Genomic DNA, 22,499 nt, shown 5'->3' on the forward strand with positions numbered 1-22,499 from the left:
ACATCCTCCCCATGAGACAGACAGGGAAGACTGAAGACACAGTTACCCTGTAGTTAGTGATCAGCCCTGTTAACATCCTCCCCATGAGACAGACAGGGAAGACTGAAGACACAGTTACTGTAGTTAGTGATCAGCCCTGTTAACATCCTCCCCATGAGACAGACAGGGAAGACTGAAGACACAGTTACTGTAGTTAGTGATCAGCCCTGTTAACATCCTCCCCATGAGACAGACAGGGAAGACTGAAGACACAGTTACTGTAGTTAGTGATCAGCCCTGTTAACATCCTCCCCATGAGACAGACAGGGAAGACTGAAGACACAGTTACTGTAGTTAGTGATCAGCCCTGTTAACATCCTCCCCATGAGACAGACAGGGAAGACTGAAGACACAGTTACTGTAGTTAGTGATCAGCCCTGTTAACATCCTCCCCAGACAGGGAAGACTGAGACAGTTACTGTAGTTAGTGATCAGCCCTGTTAACATCTGTCACCACCGCACTCTGTCCCAGCGTTGACAGTGATGTCACACTATGCAGTCTCATGGAGTGTGCTCTCCATGATCACACAGAAGAAGGTCATTGAACCCTCGAAGTGGAAACGTGACTTTGTGCTGAAATCATTGTGACGTCGTGCTGACATTTCATCTCTGACACGCATCACTTCTTCTACTGTGCTGAACTAATAGGAGAATACAAGGGGAATAACAGGGAATTCCCAACATGATTTCAAGAGTCAAAATCCTTGTTCACACTGCAGGCCTTAAAGCTCAAATCAGTTTTATTTTGGATACTGTCCAAACAGCAATTTACAAATGACCAAATCGGATTTGTGTGGTTTGAGACAGCAGTCATTTGCTGACATGGCTACACTAGTTGTCATAGTAATGGCAGGTGTGTCGGCTGATTGGTGGTGGTGCTCCTGCTTCCTATCATTCAGAAGTATTGTTTCAAGCTAAGGTGACAACAATGTCTGCTACGGACATTTCCCAGTTGCTTTGAATGTTCAAAATCCTAGTGTAAGAACACCTATAAAGTCTCAAAGAATAAGTTGATCCAACTTTCACAACTAGTCCTTTTTGGCTAGCCACAGCAGTCAACGAGATGGCTATGTTGCTATTTGGCTTTCTATCACGTTCACTAATTGATTGCCAACAATTAACAAGCTAGTTAGCTACCACATCATGTTCTTGTCAAACTGTAAACATAGCAGCTGGCAAGCAACAAGATATGTCAAATAACAGTATAAAATCTGATTTGACCGTTCAGACACAAGTCGCATGGCCAGGAATCAGATTTGTATCCTACGAGGTTTGAAGCATCCGATACGATGTGTCTTTTGGCTGTTCAGACTGCAGGAAAAAGAAAATATTTGAACCAGATATGCAACAAAAAATTGGATTTGAGTCACTGGCAATGTGAACCAGAGGATCTAAGAGTGTCTTGTTCAATATCCTGATGACGTCAAATGCTGAGTGAAATTAATTCAGTAACAGTATAACAATATTTTAAATAAGACATCTCAGTCTTCTTCCCACCATAAAAAAGTTGATAACTTCTATATCGAGTAAAAATGTGTTTACTATGACTGTGATGTGTGGTTGTCTCAACTATCTTAAGATGAATGAGTCATTCTGGATAAGAGCTTCTGCTAAATGACAAACATGTTCCTGTGAAATATAATATGTCCAACAGCATTAGGATATTGAATCAAATCATGTGGTTAAAGGATGTAACAATAGGGGAAACCCCTCCTTCCTGTTGTAACACCTTGTTGTACAGTACACTCTGCACCGCTGAAGACCCAAGTTGAGATGATTCCAAATCCAATCACTAAATACAACCATTTTTCGCTTTTTATTACTTTCATGGAGAGAAAAAGGGAAATGGACACGAAACAGATGGAAAATAACTCTCTTTGTCTCGACTACAATATCTAAAATGGGCCTAATTGGTGTTCTTGGATACTGGTTACAGTCGCTGCATGTGTGAACATTATACATTTCTCTGCAACCGCCCTGGCTGTCGTCAATGACTACGGTTGGCAGATGTACCTGTTTTCTGCCCAGGCACGCTCTGCAGGGCTCCACGGAAACACAAACCATCTGGGGAGGCCCCTGGATCCTTAAGACACCCTACAACACCCTTATGTCATCTACGTCCCCCGACCCACGTGTTCTCTCTCTCTCTCTCTCTCTTGCTCTCTCTCTCTCTCTCTCTCTCTCTTTCTCTCTTGCTCTCTCTCTCTCTCTCTCTCTCTCTCTCTCTCTCTATCTCTCGCTCTCTCTCAAAGGACACATTGCATCGATATCTACGCAAACAGTCCTTCATGACTTTCACTTTATTCATTCTTGCTCACAGTTACAGAAAAACTTCAACCAATGTGAGTGCAGCAGCAGCAGAAATCCTGCACCACTCTGCCAGAACCAAAGCTAACTTTCCAATAGCATTATTCCTGGATGCAATGGAACCCAAGTCTCAAGTTGGAGATCAGTTTCCACTTTCCAGCCTCCATATAATTGAACAAATTGCTTTGAATCAGATTAACTGGGATGGTCTGGTCTTTGTTAGATGGACTTGGGGCAAGTACAGGATCAGTCCTGAGCTCTGCCTCAAATGATGACAAACTGCATGGATTCTAGAGGTAATGCTTACTCCCTGAGAGGGCCTGCCGTCATTACTCACATACAGTACAGTACTAACGTACTACAGGCCCTGCTGCCTTTCTGCCTGGTATATTACTACAGGCCCTACTGCCTTTCTGCCTGCTAACTTACTACAGGCCCTACTGCCTTTCTGCCTGATAACTTACTACAGGCCCTACTGCCTTTCTGCCTGCTATCTTACTACAGGCCCTGCTGCCTTTCTGCCTGATAACTTACTACAGGCCCTACTGCCTTTCTGCCTGCTAACTTACTACAGGCCCTACTGCCTTTCTGCCTGCTATTTTACTACAGGCCCTACTGCCTTTCTGCCTGCTATCTTACTACAGGCCCTACTGCCTTTCTGCCTGCTAACTTGCTACAGGCCCTACTGCCTTTCTGCCTGCTATCTTACTACAGGCCCTACTGCCATTCTGCCTGATAACTTACTACAGATCCTACTGCCTAGTGCTTGATAACTTACTACAGGCATTGCTGCCTTTCTGCCTGCTAACTTACTGAAGGCCCTGCTGCCTGCCTGCTTTCCAACTTACTACAGGCCCTGTTGCCTGCCAGCCTGTTAACAACTTACTACAGGCCCTGTTGCCTGCCTGCCTGCCTGCTAACTTAACTTACTACAGGCCCTGTTGCCTGCCTGCTTGCTAACTTACTACAGGCCCTGTTGCCTGCCTGCAAACCTGCTATCTGCTTGTTAACTTTCTACAGGCCCTGCTGCCTGCCTGCCTTAGTACAAACCCTGCTATCTGCTTGTTAACTTACTACAGGCCCTGTTGCCTGCCAGCCTGCTAACAACTTACTACAGGCCCTGCTGCCTCCTAACAACTTACTACAGGCCCTGCTGCCTGACTGCTAACTTAGTACAAACCCTGCTATCTGCTTGTTAACTTACTACAGGCCCTGCTGCCTGCCTGCTAACTTACTACAAACCCTGCTATCTGCTTGCTAACTTACTACAGGCCCTGTTGCCTGCCTGCTTTCTAACATACTACAGGCCCTGTTGCCTGCCTGCCTGCTTTCTAACTTACTACAGGCCCTGCTGCCTGCCTGCCTGCTTTCTAACTTACTACAGGCCCTGTTGCCTGCCAGCCTGCTAACAACTTACTACAGGCCCTGCTGCCTGCTTGTTAACTTACTACAGGCCCTGCTGCCTGCCTGCCTGCTTTCTAACTTACTACAGGCCCTGCTTCCTGCTTTCTAACTTACTACAGGCTCTGCTGCCTGCTTTCTAACTTACTACAGGCCCTGCTGCCTGCTTTCTAACTTACTACAGACCCTGCTGCCTGCCTGCCTGCTTGCTAATTTACTACAGGCCCTGCTGCCTGACTGCCTGCTTGCTAACTTACTACAGGCCCTGCTGCCTGCCTGCTTTCTAACTTACTACAGGCCCTGCTGCCTGCTTTCTAACTTACTACAGACCCTGCTGCCTGCATGCCTGCTTGCTAATTTACTACAGGCCCTGCTGCCTGACCCTGACTTACTACAGGCCCTTCTTGCCTAAGTTACTACTACAGGCCCTGTTGCCTGCCTGCCTACCTGCCTGCCTGCTTACTTACTACAGGCCCTGTTGCCTGATTGCTGACCATCAATAGTCAATGGAAGACACATAATGAGGCTATAAGGTCTGTATGCTAACTATTCATGGAGAGGATGGACCTGCTGTTGGCCTTCTGCTGCTTTGGGAGTTTCTATCACTTTCACTGTGTGGACAAACAGAAACACACAGACACACAGATGTAAAGTGCACTCTCTCTCTCTCTCTCTCTCTCTCTCTGTGTGGTGTGTTTGTGAACAGAGACCCAGGCCCAGATTCTGTCTGCACCCCACCCGCCCGCCCGACTAGCATCACTACTCTGGACGGTTCTGACTTAGAATATGTGGACAACTACAAATACCTAGGTGTCTGGTTAGACAGTAAACTCTCCTTCCAGACTCATATTAAACATCTCCAATCCAAAAGGAAATCTAGAATTGGCTTCCTATTTTGGGGAGGCAGGGTAGCCTAGTGGTTAGAGCGTTTGACTAGTACCCGGAAAGTTGCAAGTTCAAACCCCTGAGCTGACAAGGTACAAATCTGTCGTTCTGCCCCTGAACAGGCAGTTAACCCACTGTTCCTAGGCCGTCATTGAAAATAAGAATTTGTTCTTAACTGACTTGCCTAGTAAAATAAAGGTAAAAAAAAAATTATAATAAAAAAAAGCCTCCTTCACTCACGCCTCCAAACATACCCTCATAAAATTGATTATCCTAACAATCCTCAACTATCAACTATCCTCATTTACAAAATATCTTCCAATAATCTACTAAGCAAACTGGATGCAGTCTATCACAGTGCCATCCGTTTTGTCACCAAAGCCCCTTAAACCACCCACCACTGCAACCTGTAGGCTCTAGTCGGCTGGCCCTCGCTACATATTAGTCGCCAGACCCACTGGCTCCAGTTCATCTACAAGTCTATGCTAGGTAAAGCTCCGCCTTATCTCAGCTCACTGGTCACGATAACAACACCCACCTGTAGCACGCGCTCCAGCAGGTATATCTCACTGGTCATCCCCAAAGCCAACTCCTACTTTGGCCGTCTTTCCTTCTAGTTCTCTGTTGCCAATGACTGGAACGAATTGCAAGAATTACTGGAGCTGGAGACTTATATTTCCCTCACTAACTTTAAACATCTGAGCAGCTAACTGATCGCTGCAGCCGTACATAGCCCATCTGTAAATAGCCCACCCGATCTACCTACCTCATCCCCATACTGTTTTATTTACATTTCTGTTCTTTTGCACACCAGTATCACTACTTACACTCCATCATCTGCTTATCATCATCTGCTCATCTATCACTCCAGTGTTAATTTGCTAAACTGTAATTACTTCGCTACTATGGCCTATTTATTGCCTACCTCCTCACGCCATTTGAACACACTGTATATAGACTTTTTTTATTTTCTATTGTGTTATTGAATGTACGCTTGTTTATTCCATGTGTAACTCTGTGTTGTTGTTTGTGTCGCTCTGCTTTGCTTTATCTTGGCCAGGTCGCAGTTGTTAATGACAACTTGTTCTCAACAAGCTTAAAATAACAAATAAAATAAAAATACAGAGATTTACAGTCAGGGACCAATTCTAGGTGATTCCCTCCCTCCCTCCCTCCACTCTTTATCTGTCTCCACCCCCCTCTTCTGTCTCTCCCTCCTCTCTCTCTACCTCCCCCTCTCCCTGTCTCTCCCACCTCCTCGCTCTCTCTCTCTCTCTCTCACCTCTCTCTCTCTCCCCCACTGTCTCTCTCTCCACCTCTCTCTCTCTCTCTCTCTCCACTCTCTCTCTCTCTCTCTCTCCCCTCTACTCTCTCTCTCTCTCCCTCCACTCTTTCCTCTGTCTCTCTCTCTCTCTCTCTTCTCTCCTCTCTCTCCTCTCTCACCTCCCTCTCTCCTCTCTCTTTCCCATCTCTCCTCTCCCTCCCTCCTCTCTGTCTTTTTCTCTTCTCTCCCCTCTCTCTCTCTCTCTCTCTCTCTACACAATCTAACATTTTTTTTAATCAGGTGACTTTTATATGTCTCATGTCTCTTCCCCACTGTCCTGTCCTGCTCTCTGAAGTTTACTCCAGATCCTGGTCCAATGGAATTAATGGAACAGAGTCAAACATGTGGTTTCCATATATGTGTTTGATACCGTTCCATTTATTCCATTCCAGCCATTACAATGAGCCTTCCTATAGCTCCTCCACCAGCCTCCCCTGGTGCAGATATAAGATCAGCTTTCCCTCCCATAATCCTACCTTTAACCAATAGTGTGGAAAATGCTAAACTGACCCAAGATCAGCGTCTAGGGACAGCTTCACCCTACACCACCCTGTCAAACAGAATGTGAGAATGTGGGTAAAACACAAAGCTACACCCACAGTCAGAGAAATACAATAAGAAAAATATAATCTTTGGACATTACTGCCATAACAAAAACATCTCTATTCCTACACTTTGGTGACAATCTCTGTGAAGTTTTCAGAATTATGTGTTTTCACCCTACGATAGTTTTGGCAAGATAAGTCAATAGTTACCGTGGCATGTAGGTAAGTAAGTATGCAGTATTGAATTTCTGGTATTAGTGATGCAGGCAGCATTGATTTCTCTGTCAAGTCACCCCTCTCTGCAAATAGTGCAGTGGGATGGATTCACATCCTCATGGGCCATCCATTACCGTATACAGTATGTCATGGGACCTGCAGGAGCAGACCAGGGAAAACGTTAGGACAGTTTGGATATGTCATTAAAAAGAAGTTCAATTAGACAACATAGTCTCTTTAATGGCATTTAACCTTGTAATGACATATTAGGAACATGTCACCAATGGGGACACTGGTCACTTTGGTAACACACTATAACAATAGTTTGGTGGGTGCTTATATTTGTCCTATTTCAGACATGTACAAGTGTGTATTAAAATGCATGTTTTGATTGGAAATCTCTCCATGGGCACATGGGCACATCAACAGATTTTTTTCTCCCCATTCTCGGCTCGGGAGTCAAACTAGCGACGTTTTAGTTACTGGTCAAATGCTCTAATCGCTAGGCTACCTACTGCCTGTGTAAAATAGTGACAGAGTGATCTCTGTCATTTACCAAGCAGAAAGAAAACATGATCTCTTTCCCACCGGAGAAACTCTCACAGTAATATGCACAACAAAACAATTGGCCTTAATTTCCCAGATCCTCAGAGATTCCTATGGTATCACCTGTCCTACTGTACCTGCTTGCCAGGATGCTGCCCCAGCCCTCGTCCAATTGTCAGCCATTTTCTTCCCACCAGCCAACCAGGTGAGTGACAAAGACACAGACCGCAGAGCCAGACTAGCCCCAGCTAGCTAGCGTTAGCGCTGCCAAGCACTCTGGGATACGGTGTCTCTCCCATTGTTAACAATAGTATTAAGGAACTGGAGATACAACGCCTCGTATCCATTACTGTTTTAATGAGCACATTCTGTACTTGGTCTTTATTAAGAGGAATTAAGCCACAATGACATGTGAATAGACATTATAATTATACGATTCTGGGAAAATGCTGCAAGGGCTATTGTGGTGCTCTGGTACAGTACATTTCACACAATGATTATCATGATGTGGTGTAGGCCTGGTTAATTTCAAGGAGAATTGGGAAGATGACTTTGAATGAAATTGATATCTCATCATCCCTATACAGATCATGGCATTGCCTCCAGGGTCTCACAATAATATTCAAGTCAGAGTTAAACCATACGTATCAGAAAAGAGAGTGGTTTTCAATATCTCCATATGTCAAAATAACAGGGTAGGGGACAAAGATCAAGCTCCTTGAGGCCTCGTCTGGTCCTCCTCGTGCCTCCTCCAAGCTTCCTCCGTCCCTGCCCATGTTGTCAACAAGCCAGCCTCGCTCTTCTGTAATCGCGGAACGTCAACGAGACAGAACCAAAGCACCTCCTTCCTCCTCCACATTCACACAGTGCAGAGACACTCAGAGGTCAGATATCATCAGACAGTGGAGATAGATTACATCACATACTGGCCCCTACAATCTCTCCCAGTCCTAACATCCCTCTATGAACAATAACCTCTAATTTGTTTCTTTCACATTCTTCCCCTGAGTTCCTAAGTCCAGATGTCAGCTGTTTTGTCAGAGAGATAGATTTGTTGTCAAACTTTACTTTGCTTCAGGCTTCTTTTTGGGGAATTAAGTCTTCCGATCTGTCAGGGTGTGTGTGTGTGTGCGTGTGTGTGCGTGTGTGTGTGTGTGTGTGTGTGTGTGTGTGTGTGTGTGTGTGTGTGTGTGTGTGTGTGTGTGTGTGTGTGTGTGTGTGTGTGTGTGTGTGTGTGTGTGTGTGTGTGTGTGTGTGTGTGTGTGTGTGTGTGTGTGAGTGAGTGTGTGTGTGTGTGTACAAAGGTTTTTGTGTGTGTGTGTGTGTGTGTGTGTGTATGAGTGAGTGTGTGTGTGTGTGTGTGTACAAAGGTTTTTGTGTGTGTGTGTGTGTGTGTGTGTGTATGAGTGAGTGTGTGTGTGTGTGTACAAAGGTTTTTGTGTGTGTGTGTGTGTGCTCGCGGGAGTGTGCAGTTGTGTGTGTGTACACCCAGCCTAAGGATTTCCTAGCAGTAGCAGTCTTCCTCTTCAAGATCTGAGGGCAGCACTTCTTTTGACAGGTGTTGGTACAGCATGAGTAAGAATATCTGTGTGCGGGGACACTCGCAGGGTTCCAAGTTGCCTATTATTAAAGAAAACATTCCGTCGTCGCCATGGGGATGACAGAGCTCTGAGGTGACTGCTGGGAGTGCTGACAGGCCTATGTCAGAGGAGAATTCAACCCCTCAGTTTAAGATCACTCTCTCTGTCTCTCTTTCCCTCCCTCCCTCCCTCTCTCTACCGCTCTTTCTGTCTGACTCTTTCTTTATCTATCTGTGATTGTCTCTACACCTCTCTTTTCCCCTCCCTAAACCCATCTCTCTCTTTCTCACCCTCCTCTTCTCTCCACCTCGTGATCTCCCTCTCTCCCCCCTCTCTCTATCTCTTTTTATCCTTCCATCTCTGGCCCACCCTCTCTCCCCCACTCCCTCTGTCCTTACAGGCTTTCCTTGGCACCCTCCTCTCTCTCTCTCTCTCTCTCTCTCTCTCTCTCTCTCTCTCTCTCTCTCTCTCTCAGAGAGCTAGAAGCAGCAGGTAGAGCAGCCTCAGGTTTCAAGCCTCTGTCTGTTTCCTGTTGCACGTATACATGCTCGAGTTACAGAGTTTTGCTACGGTGTGCCCCAGTACACATGACCCTTTACACTACACAGTGATCTCTAAACACATTCAATATAATACTCTCTAAACGTGAACATCTGATCAAAGCTAAACCTTATCTGTATAGACACAATACGTACCATAATATCCTGGACATTGACCTTCTGTCTAGCACATTTGTCTGCATCCCAAATGTCCCCCTATTCCTTGGGCCCTGGTCAGAAGAAGTGCAGGCCTCCCGAGTGACGCAGCGGTTTTGGGCACTGCATCGCAGTGATAGCTGTGCCACTAGAAATTCTGTGTATGAGTCCAGGCTCTGTCGCAGCCGGCCTTAACCGGGAGACCCATGGGGCAGCGCACAATTGGCTCATCGTCGTCCAGGTTAGGGGAGGGTTTGGCTGGCAGGGATATCCTTGTCCCATCGCGCACCAGCGACTCCTGTGGCGAGCCGTGCGCAGTGCACGCTGACATGGTTGCCAGATGTATGGTGTTCCCTCTGACACATTGGCGTGGCTGGCTTCCGGGTTAATCAAGAAGCAGTTCAGCTTGGTTGGGTTGTGTTTCGGGGGACGTGCGGCTCTCGACCTTCGCCTCTCACGAGTCCGTACGGGAGTTACAGTGATGAGACAAGACTGTAAATGTCATTTAGATACCATGACATTGGAGAGAAAGAGGGGTAAAAAGTGCACTGTATAGAGAATAGGTGTAACGGGTGTCGTCATCCGAAGAGGAATAATCGGACCAAATTTAATGGTTAAATAACAGTCCTGTCAGGTGCAGAAAACACGAAACAGAAAATAACTACCCACAAACACCAAACACCATGTGGGAAAAAGCTACCTACCGAAGCTTCCCAATCAGAGATAACGATAGACACAGCTGTCCCTGATTGAGAACCATACCCGGCCAAAACAAAGAAATACAAAAACATTTTAAAAGAACATAGAATGCCCACCCAAATCACACCCTGACCAAACCAAAATAGAGACATAAAAAGCTCTAAGGTCAGGGCGTGACAATCGGTTGTGATTTGTGACACAAACTCAATTACCTTAAAGGAATAATCCATTAAAAAACACAACTTTCTATGATTTACATGGTTAAATAACGGAAATATGTGAGAACAACATATGTGGTTTATTTAAGCAGTAAGACCCGAGGGGTGTGGTGTATGACAGATATTACACGGCTAAGGGCTGTTGTTACGCACACAACGCGGAGTGCTAGGACAAAGCCCCTAGTTGTGGTGTATGACAGATATTACACGGCTAAGGGCTGTTGTTATGCACGGCAACGCGGAGTGCTAGGACACAGCCCCTAGTTGTGGTATATGGCAGATATTACACGGCTAAGGGCTGTTGTTATATTACACGGCTAAGGGCTGTTGTTACGCACGACAACGAGGAGTGCTAGGACACAGCCCTTAGTTGTGGTATATTGGCCGTATATCACACACCCCGAGATGCCTTATTGCTATTACAAACTGGCTACCAACATAAAGTAAAAATAAATGTTTTCTCATACCCATGGTATATGGTCTGATATACCACGGCTTTCAGCCAATCAGCATTCAGGGATCGAACCACACAGTTTATAAACGTCAGTATAATAAGTTAGGAAGTAACGTGAACATTTTTGCAGAAATCTGCAGAACTAAAGTCAACTACAAAACCCACAATGCAATGCACTCTCTATAAAGGCTGTCTGGCCAGCGAGGTAGCAAGCTGAAAAAACGTAGCTACACAAAATAATACCAACGTCAGTGTCAGCATGTGAAGTAGTTAGCTAGTTGTACAATCCCTGAAACAAACCGCACTATCATTTAATAAATTACAATCTCAACATGTTCAACCTGGTAGAGATGTCCTTTCTAGCTCAAAGCTATTGGTCTAGTTGCCCTGCGAGCCTGCAAGTAGGAAGATGAGAGAGAAAACCGCTTTGCATCATGGTAGTTGAAGGAAGAAAGGATATTATTCTAATGGCACAATGTGTACTTTGAGGACATTTGAACAAAATGTAAATTTTGTCATAAAGACGTAGACAGTTGTCTACATTGTCTTATTGGGTGATCTGGAGTGCAGGTAGTTGTTATGAAATGTTAACTAGTAAAAGTCCGTTAAGAATAAATTATTTTTTTCAATGACAGTCTAGGAACAGTGGGTTAGCTGCCTGTTCAGGGGTAGAATGAAAGATTTGTACCTTGTCAGCCCAGGGATTTGAACTTGCAACCTTTTGGTGACTAGTCCAACACTCTAACCACTAGGCTACCCTACCGCCCCAAGCCTGTCATAGTTTGTTATCCTCAATACTTAGAGTCGATATTCACATTCTTTCCCATTGTTCCCTGTACCCCTGCTGTTGTATTCAGCACGTGAAACATTTAAAAAGGAAATAACAAAACATGCTGAAAAGCTGTTATGTTGTTCAATGTACGTGTAACCAGATCAAAATTCCCAACCCACTGTTTGAAATGCAGAGCCCTGTGGCTTCAGGCTCTTCATCATGGGAGAGTGAGAAATAGTGGGGACCAGGTGTCTAAGTAGGCTACACGTAGCTATGTGTGTGCTAAACATTTAATCACAGGTGAGACTTTTAACTGGTGTAGTATAGTCTGTTAATAACTCCACTCCTTACTTGTAGCATTATAGTTTGTTTGTGTTGTTGGTCTTGGCTAGCCTAATGTTGTGGTCGGTAGCTAGCTAGCACTCACTCACGTGGCTGCTAGCACCGTCATGAATAGGGCCAGTCAGGACGCCCTACAGTATTACATGTTTCTGAGTAGTGAGAACGCGAGGGAGACGCAATGTTGAAAAGTCATCTTTAGACATGTTGTACTTTTCTGAAATGGACTTTTGTAATTGACCAAAAAAAAGCAGACAACAAGAATGTTGTGTTTGAAAAAGGTAAAGTTCACGTCACATTTCATTTCTAGGGTGGATTATCCCTTAATCCTAGTTGAACCATGAGGCCATGTGAACCTGGACTTCCACCAATACACCTGGTTGGACTTCAACACTCAAAGAGCCGACAAAATGTTGAGTCAAGATTTAGTAAGCCCTATTACAAAAAGGAGACATTAGGGTAAGTAAGTAGGTCTATTGTTTGTCATTCTCATAGTATTTGATGAATGCTCTTGACAGCCACACAGTCCGGTTCCTGGTTCTGTCTAAAAGCAAATGGTCTGTAGTGTAACCAGCCAGGGCACCCGTGATCCATGTCACTGTTCAACTTCCATCCATGTCTGAGAACGTCAGTAGATTACATGGAAACCAGACACTACAGGAACAGTGAGCTCCGTTACCTTTCCGTAGGTTTCAGTACTTCTTAGGGCATTGGGGATGAGGGATGGAAGCCTCTGATTCCAAAGGTTCCAAGTTCAAATCCAGTGATTAAAGTAATGTTTGTTTTAAACCAATTCCAAACCTTAACCCGTAACTAATGCCATTAGCTTACACATTTAGACTTCATGCCTAAACTTAACCCTAACCTTAATAAACACAAAATGTGACATTTGGAACAACTTTGAAAATTTGACATGGAGAAACATGGTTGAACGTCTAATTGTGATGTGAGACTGTGAGAGCTCTCTCACAGTGCTTACCACTGTGAGAGAGCTGGTAGAAACAGTGAGCAAACTTACCACTGTGAGAGAGCAGGTAGAAACAGTGAGCAAACTTACCACTGTGAGAGAGCTGGTAGAAACAGTGAGCAAACTTACCACTGTGAGAGAGCTGGTAGAAACAGTGAGCAAACTTACCACTGTGAGAGAGCTGGTAGAAACAGTGAGCAAACTTACCACTGTGAGAGAGCTGGTAGAAACAGTGAGCAAACTTACCACTGTGAGAGAGCTGGTAGAAACAGTGAGCAAACTTACCACTGTGAGAGAGCTGGTAGAAACAGTGAGCAAACTTACCACTGTGAGAGAGCTGTGAGAGAGCTGGTAGAAACAGTGAGCAAACTTACCACTGTGAGAGAGCTGGTAGAAACAGTGAGCAAACTTACCACTGTGAGAGAGCTGGTAGAAACAGTGAGCAAAACTTTACCACTGTGAGAGAGAAACAGTGAGCAAACTTAGAAACAGTGAGCAAACTTACCACTGTGAGAGAGCTGGTAGAAACAGTGAGCAAACTTACCACTGTGAGAGAGCTGGTAGAAACAGTGAGCAAACTTACCACTGTGAGAGAGCTGGTAGAAACAGTGAGCAAACTTACCACTGTGAGAGAGCTGGTAGAAACAGTGAGCAAACTTACCACTGTGAGAGAGCTGGTAGAAACAGTGAGCAAACTTACCACTGTGAGAGAGCTGGTAGAAACAGTGAGCAAACTTACCACTGTGAGAGAGCTGGTGGTAGAAACAGTGAGCAAACCTACCCCTGTGAGAGAGCTGGTAGAAACCGTGAGCAAACTTACCACTGTGAAAGCTGGTAGAAACAGTGAGCAAACTTACCACTGTGAGAGAGCTGGTAGAAACAGTGAGCAAACTTACCACTGTGAGAGAGCTGGTAGAAACAGTGAGCAAACTTACCACTGTGAGAGAGCTGGTAGAAACAGTGAGCAAACTTACCACTGTGAGAGAGCTGGTAGAAACAGTGAGCAAACTTACCACTGTGAGAGAGCTGGTAGAAACAGTGAGCAAACTTACCACTGTGAGAGAGCTGGTAGAAACAGTGAGCAAACTTACCACTGTGAAAACTTCTCTGTGAGAGAGCTCCCTGAAACAGTTGAAACTAGGCACTGTGAGAGAGCTGGTCTCAAACTCTCTCCCTACAGTTGACTAGGCACTAAACGGTCTCTCTCTCCCTACAGTTGACTAGGCACTAAACGGTCTCTCTCTCCACTGCAGTTGACTAGGCAGAAACAGTCTCTCTCTACCCTACAGTTGACTAGGCACTAAACGGTCTCTCTCCCCTACAGAGGCACTAAACTCTCCTCTACAGTTGACTAGGCACTAAACGGTCTCTCTCTCCCTACAGTTGACTAGGCACTAAACGGTCTCTCTCTCCTCTCCCTACTGACTAGGCAGTTGACTAAACGGCACTAAACGGTCTCTCTCTCCCTAGGCACTACAGTTGACTAGGCACTAAACGGTCTCTCTCTCCCTACAGTTGACTAGGCACTAAACGGTCTCTCTCTCCCTACAGTTGACTAGGCACTAAACGGTCTCTCTCTCCCTACAGTTGACTAGGCACTAAACGGTCTCTCTCTCCCTACAGTTGACTAGGCACTAAACGGTCTCTCTCTCCTCCAGTACAGTTGACTAGGCACTAAACGGTCTCTCTCTCCCTGCAGTTGACTAGGCACTAAACGGTCTCTCTCTCCCTACAGTTGACTAGGCACTAAACGGTCTCTCTCTCCCTACAGTTGACTAGGCACTAAACGGTCTCTCTCTCCCTACAGTTGACTAGGCACTAAACGGTCTCTCTCTCCCTACAGTTGACTAGGCACTAAACGGTCTCTCTCTCCCTACAGTTGACTAGGCACTAAACGGTCTTGACTAGGCACTCTCCTCTCCCTACAGTTGACTAGGCACTAAACGGTCTCTCTCTCCCTACAGTTGACTAGGCACTAAACGGTCTCTCTCTCCCTACAGTTGACTAGGCACTAAACGGTCTCTCCGTCTCACTCCTCTCTCTCCTACAGTTGACTAGGCACTAAACGGTCTCTCTCTCCCTACAGTTGACTAGGCACTAAACGGTCTCTCTCTCCCTACAGTTGACTAGGCACTAAACGGTCTAGGCACTCTCTCCCTACAGTTGACTAGGCACTAAACGGTCTCTCTCTCCCTACAGTTGACTAGGCACAAGCTGTCTCTTTATATGTTTTGCATGACTCAGATTTTCTGATTAGTGGCTTGTTTGCATAGATACAGTACAACAAGAAAGAGACTGACGTAGGAATAAAACAAATATTTCAAAGCTGAGTTGGACGAGAAGAGCCCGGGCTTCTAGTGGTGACATAAGGGCAATGTGTGTGTGTGTGTGTGTGTGTGTGTTGTGTGTGTGTGTGTGTGTGTGTGTGTGTGTGTGTGTGTGTTGTGTGTGTGTGTGGTGTGTGTGTCCCTATGACAGGATGGTAGAGGAACCTGTCCAATGTTATTCTGAACTGTGACTAAACGGTTTACATCTCCCTACAGGTGAAGTCACAAACAGTACCAAATTTAAATACAAGGGTTGTCTTCCAAATGATATCCTATTCCCTATATAGTGACTACTCCCAAAGGTTGTGCACTATGTAGGCATAGGGTTCCATTTGTGAAACAGACATACAAAAAACCTTCAGACTACTGTAGGGTTTAACTTGGTGCCTAATACCTTCAGACTACTGTAGGGCTTACCTTGGTGCCCAATACCTTCAGACTGACTGTAGGCACTTAACGGTGCTTCCCCAATACCTTCCAGACTACTGTAGGGCTTATATGGTGCCCATGACCTTCAGACTACTGTAGGGCTTGTTGGTGCCCAATACCTTCAACTACTGTAAGGCTGTGTGGTGCCCAATACCTTCAGACTACTGTAGGGCTTACCTTGGTGCCCAATACCTTCAGACTACTGTAGGGCTTAACTTGGTGCCCAATACCTTCAGACTACTGTAGGGCTTACCTTGGTGCCCAATACCTTCAGACTACTGTAGGGTTGTGTTGGTGCCCAATACCTTCAGACAGGATGGTAGGGCTTACCTTGTGCCAATACCTTCAGACTACTGTAGACATTTACATCTTGGTGCCCAATACCTTCAGACTACTGTAGGGCTTACCTTGGTGCCCAATACCTTCAGACTACTGTAGGGTTACCTTGGTGCCCAATACCTTCAGACTACTGTAGGACTTACCTTGGTGCCCAATACCTTCAGACTACTGTAGGGCTTACCTTGGTGCCCAATACCTTCCAGACTACTGTAGGGCTTACCTTGGTGCCCAATACCTTCAGACTACTGTAGGGCTTACCTTGTGCCCAATACCTTCAGACTACTGTAGGGCACCTTGGTGCCCAATACCTTCAGACTACTGTAGGGTTTACCTTGGTGCCCTATACCTTCAGACTACTGTAGGGCTTACCTTGGTGCCCAATACCTTCAGACTACTGTAGGGCTTACCTTGGTGCCCAATACCTTCAGACTACTGTAGGGCTTACCTTGGTGCCCAATACCTTCAGACTACTGTAGGGCTTACCTTGGTGCCCAATACCTTCAGACTACTGTAGGGCTTACCTTGGTGCCCAATACCTTCAGACTACTGTAGGACTTACCTTGGTGCCCAATACCTTCAGACTACTGTAGGGCTTACCTTGGTGCCCAATACCTTCAGACTACTGTAGGGCTTACCTTGGTGCCCAATACCTTCAGACTACTGTAGGGCTTACCTTGGTGCCCAATACCTTCAGACTACTGTAGGGCTTACCTTGGTGCCCAATACCTTCAGACTACTGTAGGGCTTACCTTGGTGCCCAATACCTTCAGACTACTGTAGGGCTACTGTAGGGCTTACCTTGGTGCCCAATACCTTCAGACTACTGTAGGACTTACCTTGGTGCCCAATACCTTCAGACTACTGTAGGGCTTAACTTGGTGCCCAATACCTTCAGACTACTGTAGGGCTTACCTTGGTGCCCAATACCTTCAGACTACTGTAGGGCTTAACTTGGTGCCCAATACCTTCAGACTACTGTAGGGCTTACCTTGGTGCCCAATACCTTCAGACTACTGTAGGGCTTACCTTGGTGCCCAATACCTTCAGACTACTGTAGGGCTTACCTTGGTGCCCAATACCTTCAGACTACTGTAGGGCTTACCTTGGTGCCCAATACCTTCAGACTACTGTAGGGCTTACCTTGGTGCCCAATACCTTCAGACTACTGTAGGGCTTACCTTGGTGCCCAATACCTTCAGACTACTGTAGGGCTTACCTTGGTGCCCTACCTTCAGACTACTGTAGGACTTACCTTGGTGCCCAATACCTTCAGACTACTGTAGGGCTTACCTTGGATAATGCCTGATAGTTATGAATAGATCACAATGGAGACTCCTGCATGGGGAGGCGTACGGATGTGTCATTGAGTTGGATAACGTTGGACTTATGAATAGATCACAATGGAGACTCCTGCATGGGGACTTACGGATGCCCAATACCTTGGATAATGTTGAAGTTATGAATAGATCACAATGGAGACTCCCTGCATGGGGACTACTGTAGAGTTGGATAACTTGGACTGCCCAATACCTCACAGGACTCCTGTATGGGGGAGCTTACGGATGCCCAATACCTGGACTAACGTTGGACTTATGAATAGATCACAATGGACCTCCCTCATGGGGGAGCGTACGGATGTGTCATTGAGTTGGATAATGTTGGAGTTATGAATAGCCACAATGGAGACTCCCTGCATGGGGAGCTACTGTGTCATTGAGTTGGATAATGTTGGAGTTATGAATACCTTCAGGAGACTCCTGCATGGGGGACGTACGGATGTGCCATTGAGTTGGATAATGTTGGAGTTATGAATAGATCACAATGGAGACTCCCTGCAGACTACTGTGTCATTGAGTTGGATAACATTGGAGTTATGAATAGATCACAATGGAGACTCCCTGCATGTAGGCCACAGGATGTGCTGAGTTGGATAATGTTGGAGTTATGAATAGATCACAATGGAGACTCCTGCATGGGGAGCGTACGGATGTGTCATTGAGTTGGATAACGTTGGAGTTATGAATAATGTTCCACTGGTGTGAAATGATCACCAATGTACTTTACGAGGAGGATATTACAATAAAAATGTAAAAGTAGAGATCCCAGCCAAGATGCTTTGATCCCATTCTCTTGTCCTACGCTTCATTGTCACCCTTCATTTTAACGTGTGCTTGTAAAGTAGCTGGTAACATTGGAAAGATTGAAACCGATGACAGATTCATTGGGAATTTAGTAAGACGCTTTTCAAGTAATGCACAATGAAACTGTTACATTTCAAACAGTGAGTGGAGCGTTGGAAACAACGCTGGATCCAATCTGTTAACGAGGTACAACTGTCAAAATACTCATGGACAATGAGCAGTATGCTCTGTACGCTGCCAGTACACACATAGGCGCCAAAACACATCAAGACACATGCTCCCACACATACTCTCACACCTTCTGTCTCACACACACACACACATACTCTCACACTTTCTGTCTCACACACGCACACACGCACGCATGCACACACACATACACACGCACACACACACACACGCACGCGCACACACACACGCACGCACGCACACACACACACACACACACACCCACACACACACACACACACGCACACACACACACCAAGCGTATAAATATTAATCAGACATAGAACTGATGACAGAATGAAGAGTGCTTGCGAGGTGACAGGCCTAACGAGTCTGAGCAGTGAGTAACGAAACACCTCTCATTACTTCAGTCCCCTTAGGCCCCAGACACCCAGACATGGCAGGTATCAGCAGGATGAGGTGCCCAGCACCAGGCAGGACACCCACTCTGGCCTGGAAACACCACACACACATACACACACACAACCTCCCTCTTTGGAGACGGGGAGATATACCAGTACGGGAAAGACTACTGCTTTTCTTCAGATGTACTTTATGGTAACCTTGCGACACAAATATTTATTAGTTTACTTTTATTAGAAACTGATATGACCAGGTATAGGTGAATCACAGGAGGCTGCCGAGGAGGACGGCTCATCATAATGGACTGAACGGAGCAAACGGAAAGGCATCAAACACATGGAAACCATGTGTTTGATGTATTTGATACCAATCCACTAATTCTGCTCCAGCCATTAACACATGACCTTCCTCCCCAATTAAGGTGCCACAAACCTATTGTGAGGCAAATTTTGTAGAAGAATGTGCTTACAGTATCATACCTGGTAACAGTGGAAACATTAAACTGTGGACTGCAGGGAGCTGGGTAGGACTTGTGTCTGGCCCTGGTCTTGTAATATCATGCCTGGTAACAGTGGAAACATTAAACTGTGGACTGCAGGGAGCTGGGTAGGACTTGCGTCTGGCCCTGGTCCTGTAATATCATGCCTAGTAACAGTGGAAACATTCAACTGTGGACTGCAGGGAGCTGGGTAGGACTTGCGTCTGGCCCTGGTCTTGTAATATCATGCCTGGTAACAGTGGAAACATTCAACTGTGGACTGCAGGGAGCTGGGTAGGACTTGTGTCTGGCCCTGGTCTTGTAATATCATGCCTGGTAACAGTGGAAACATTAAACTGTGGACTGCAGGGAGCTGGGTAGGACTTGTGTCTGGCCCTGGTCTTGTAATATCATGCCTGGTAACAGTGGAAACATTCAACTGTGGACTGCAGGGAGCTGGGTAGGACTTGTGTCTGGCCCTGGTCCTGTAATATCATACCTGGTAACAGTGGAAACATTAAACTGTGGACTGCAGGGAGCTGGGTAGGACTTGCGTCTGGCCCTGGTCCTGTAATATCATGCCTGGTAACAGTGGAAACATTCAACTGTGGACTGCAGGGAGCTGGGTACTGCAGGGAGCAGGGTAGCATTACAAACACACCGAACACAAGACACTACTTTCACAGCGCTCTGCAATACTCACAGAGCACATGGTGAAGAGAAGTGATGGTCCAATCACAGCCCTTCTTGTGTACCCAAATACCTGAATCGCAAACCCTTGGAAGACCTTCTGAAACTCAAGATGGCATGAACATGTTGATATCATTGAAGAAACCTCCTGTCACAATGAATTTGTCTATCACCTCACCTCTGCTGATGCTGCCTGGGACATCCCATAATACTACTTTCTCAAGTTGTTGAATATGTTCAAGATGAGGGGGGCACAACCACATCACTAAGATCATTGTGATCATAGTGTACCCACACGTGTTTTAACCACTATATCACTGCCTGGAACATCCCATAATATGACAAACTACCTTATTCTCAAGTGGTTGAAAATCGTCAAGACAACGTTTATGTAAGCATGTCCTCCATCTGAACTGCGAAGGGGAACAACAGCCCTCACGGCTCCAGGACAGGTAAATTGTGAGACAAGGGACTGTTTGTGCGAGACAGGAAGATAACACCTTTGATACAGGAAGCTTTCTTTTTTTGCCGCTCTGTGAAAAAAAGATAAATAAACCAGGCGTTGAGAGCGTTAAAGAAACAATTGGCACCTTTGTGTCTGAGGGCTGTTACTACGAGTGAATGATTGACGCTTTTCCTCCAAAAAACGCATGCCTTGTCATGTATTAAAAGTACAGTATGTACAATGGAGGGATCAAGAAAATAGAATCCGTGGATTCTATTTCCATGGAAGGGATATTACCAGGGCTGTCACTGCTGTGTACAGTTCTTCATATTGCTCTCCTGGAACATACCCAGACATTAGGTAGGCAAAACCTTGTCTGGGCTTTGCTTGCAAGGAGCCACTGTGGAGCCGCTCCTGCGATGGGGAAAGCACATTGGGAAATTCTCCACTTTCCTATTTGCAATTGCTTGGATGTGTTTTTGTACTGATCACAATCTGACAAAACACTCAGGAAGCAGGATCCAGCATGCACGCTCCAAATCTGATTACCTGGGTTCTCCTGTTGGGTTTCCCACTGTCTCCTTATCAGTCTCTCTCTCTCTCTCTCTCTCTCTCTCTCTCTCTCTCTCTCTCTCTCTCTCTCTTCTTTCTCTTTCTTATGGGAACAGCTTGTGTGTCTGACTGATGGGAACCTGACTCAGTTATCAATTGAGAGTCCTTGAAGACAAATTATTCAACCAGGTAGAAATTTGCAATCCCCAAACTGAAAAAAATAAGAGCATTTGAATGACTAATGACCGTACAGTTGAACCTGACCCTCACCTCCTCCTTCCCCCCTGTCATCCCAACTCTAGCGAGACTAGACTTCCACTTAAAGCAGACAGCAATTAGCAAATGTATGTACTTTGAAATAACAAGGTGATGGTTGACAGAGGACTGATTCTGAGGATGGCTGTCCAAATTCCAACTTGAGTACCACAAATGTTTGAAGAGGTAACCGATGACTGTTACTGCTCCAGGAAATAGTAGTCTTGTAAGCCTATGTGGGATGGGCAGGGGTAGATGTATGGCACTTAAATCAAATATATAAATCAATCAAAATATGTATTGTTCCAACTTATCCCTACAACTCCATCAGAAAAGTTGTTACGTGTTGTTATGACATCACAGCAGCACATTGTTGAGGTTCCCCTGAAACCGTAGTGGTTCGTACTGTGTGGACACCGGGCTGAAACTATAGTGGTTCGTACTGTGTGGGAACTGGGCTGAAACCGTAGTGGTTCGTACTGTGTGGACACCGGGCTGAAACCGTAGTGGTTCGTACTGTGTGGAGACTGGGCTGAAACTGTAGTGGTTGGTACTGTGTGGGAAACTGGGCTGAAACTGTGGACACCGGGCTGAAACCGTAGTGGTTCGTACTGTGTGGGAAACTGGGCTGAAACTGTAGTGGTTAGGTACTGTGTGGACACCGGGCTGAATCTGTAGTGGTTCGTACTGTGTGGGAACTGTGCTGAAACAGTAGTGGTTAGTACTGTGTGGACACCGGGCTGAAACTGTAGTGGTTCGTACTGTGTGGACACCGGGCTGAAACCGTAGTGGTTCGTACTGTGTGGACACCGGGCTGAAACCATAGTGGTTCGTACTGTGTGGGAACTGGGCTGAAACCGTAGTGGTTCATACTGTGTGGACACCGGGCTGAAACCGTAGTGGTTCGTACTGTGTGGACACCGGGCTGAAACCGTAGTGGTTCGTACTGTGTGGGAAACTGGGCTGAAACTGTAGTGGTTCGTACTGTGTGGACACTGTGCTGAAACCGTAGTGGTTCGTACTGTGTGGGAAACTGGGCTGAAACTGTAGTGGTTCGTACTGTGTGGACACCGGGCTGAAACTATAGTGGTTCGTACTGTGTGGACACCGGGCTGAAACCGTAGTGGTTCGTACTGTGTGGGAACTGGGCTGAAACCGTAGTGGTTCGTACTGTGTGGGAAACTGGGCTGAAACTGTAGTGGTTCGTACTGTGTGGACACCGGGCTGAAACTATAGTGGTTCGTACTGTGTGGACACCGGGCTGA

The 22,499-nt window shown here is 45.9% G+C and overlaps 1 pseudogene; it reads right to left on the minus strand.

Annotated features, from left to right (window-relative positions):
- The window catches only part of LOC135553776 (trichohyalin-like), a 139,982-nt pseudogene that overhangs the window by 25,537 nt on the left and 91,946 nt on the right, over positions 1-22,499 (minus strand).

Source organism: Oncorhynchus masou, chromosome 14, assembly GCF_036934945.1.
Source record: "Oncorhynchus masou masou isolate Uvic2021 chromosome 14, UVic_Omas_1.1, whole genome shotgun sequence".
NCBI lineage: Eukaryota > Metazoa > Chordata > Actinopteri > Salmoniformes > Salmonidae > Oncorhynchus > Oncorhynchus masou.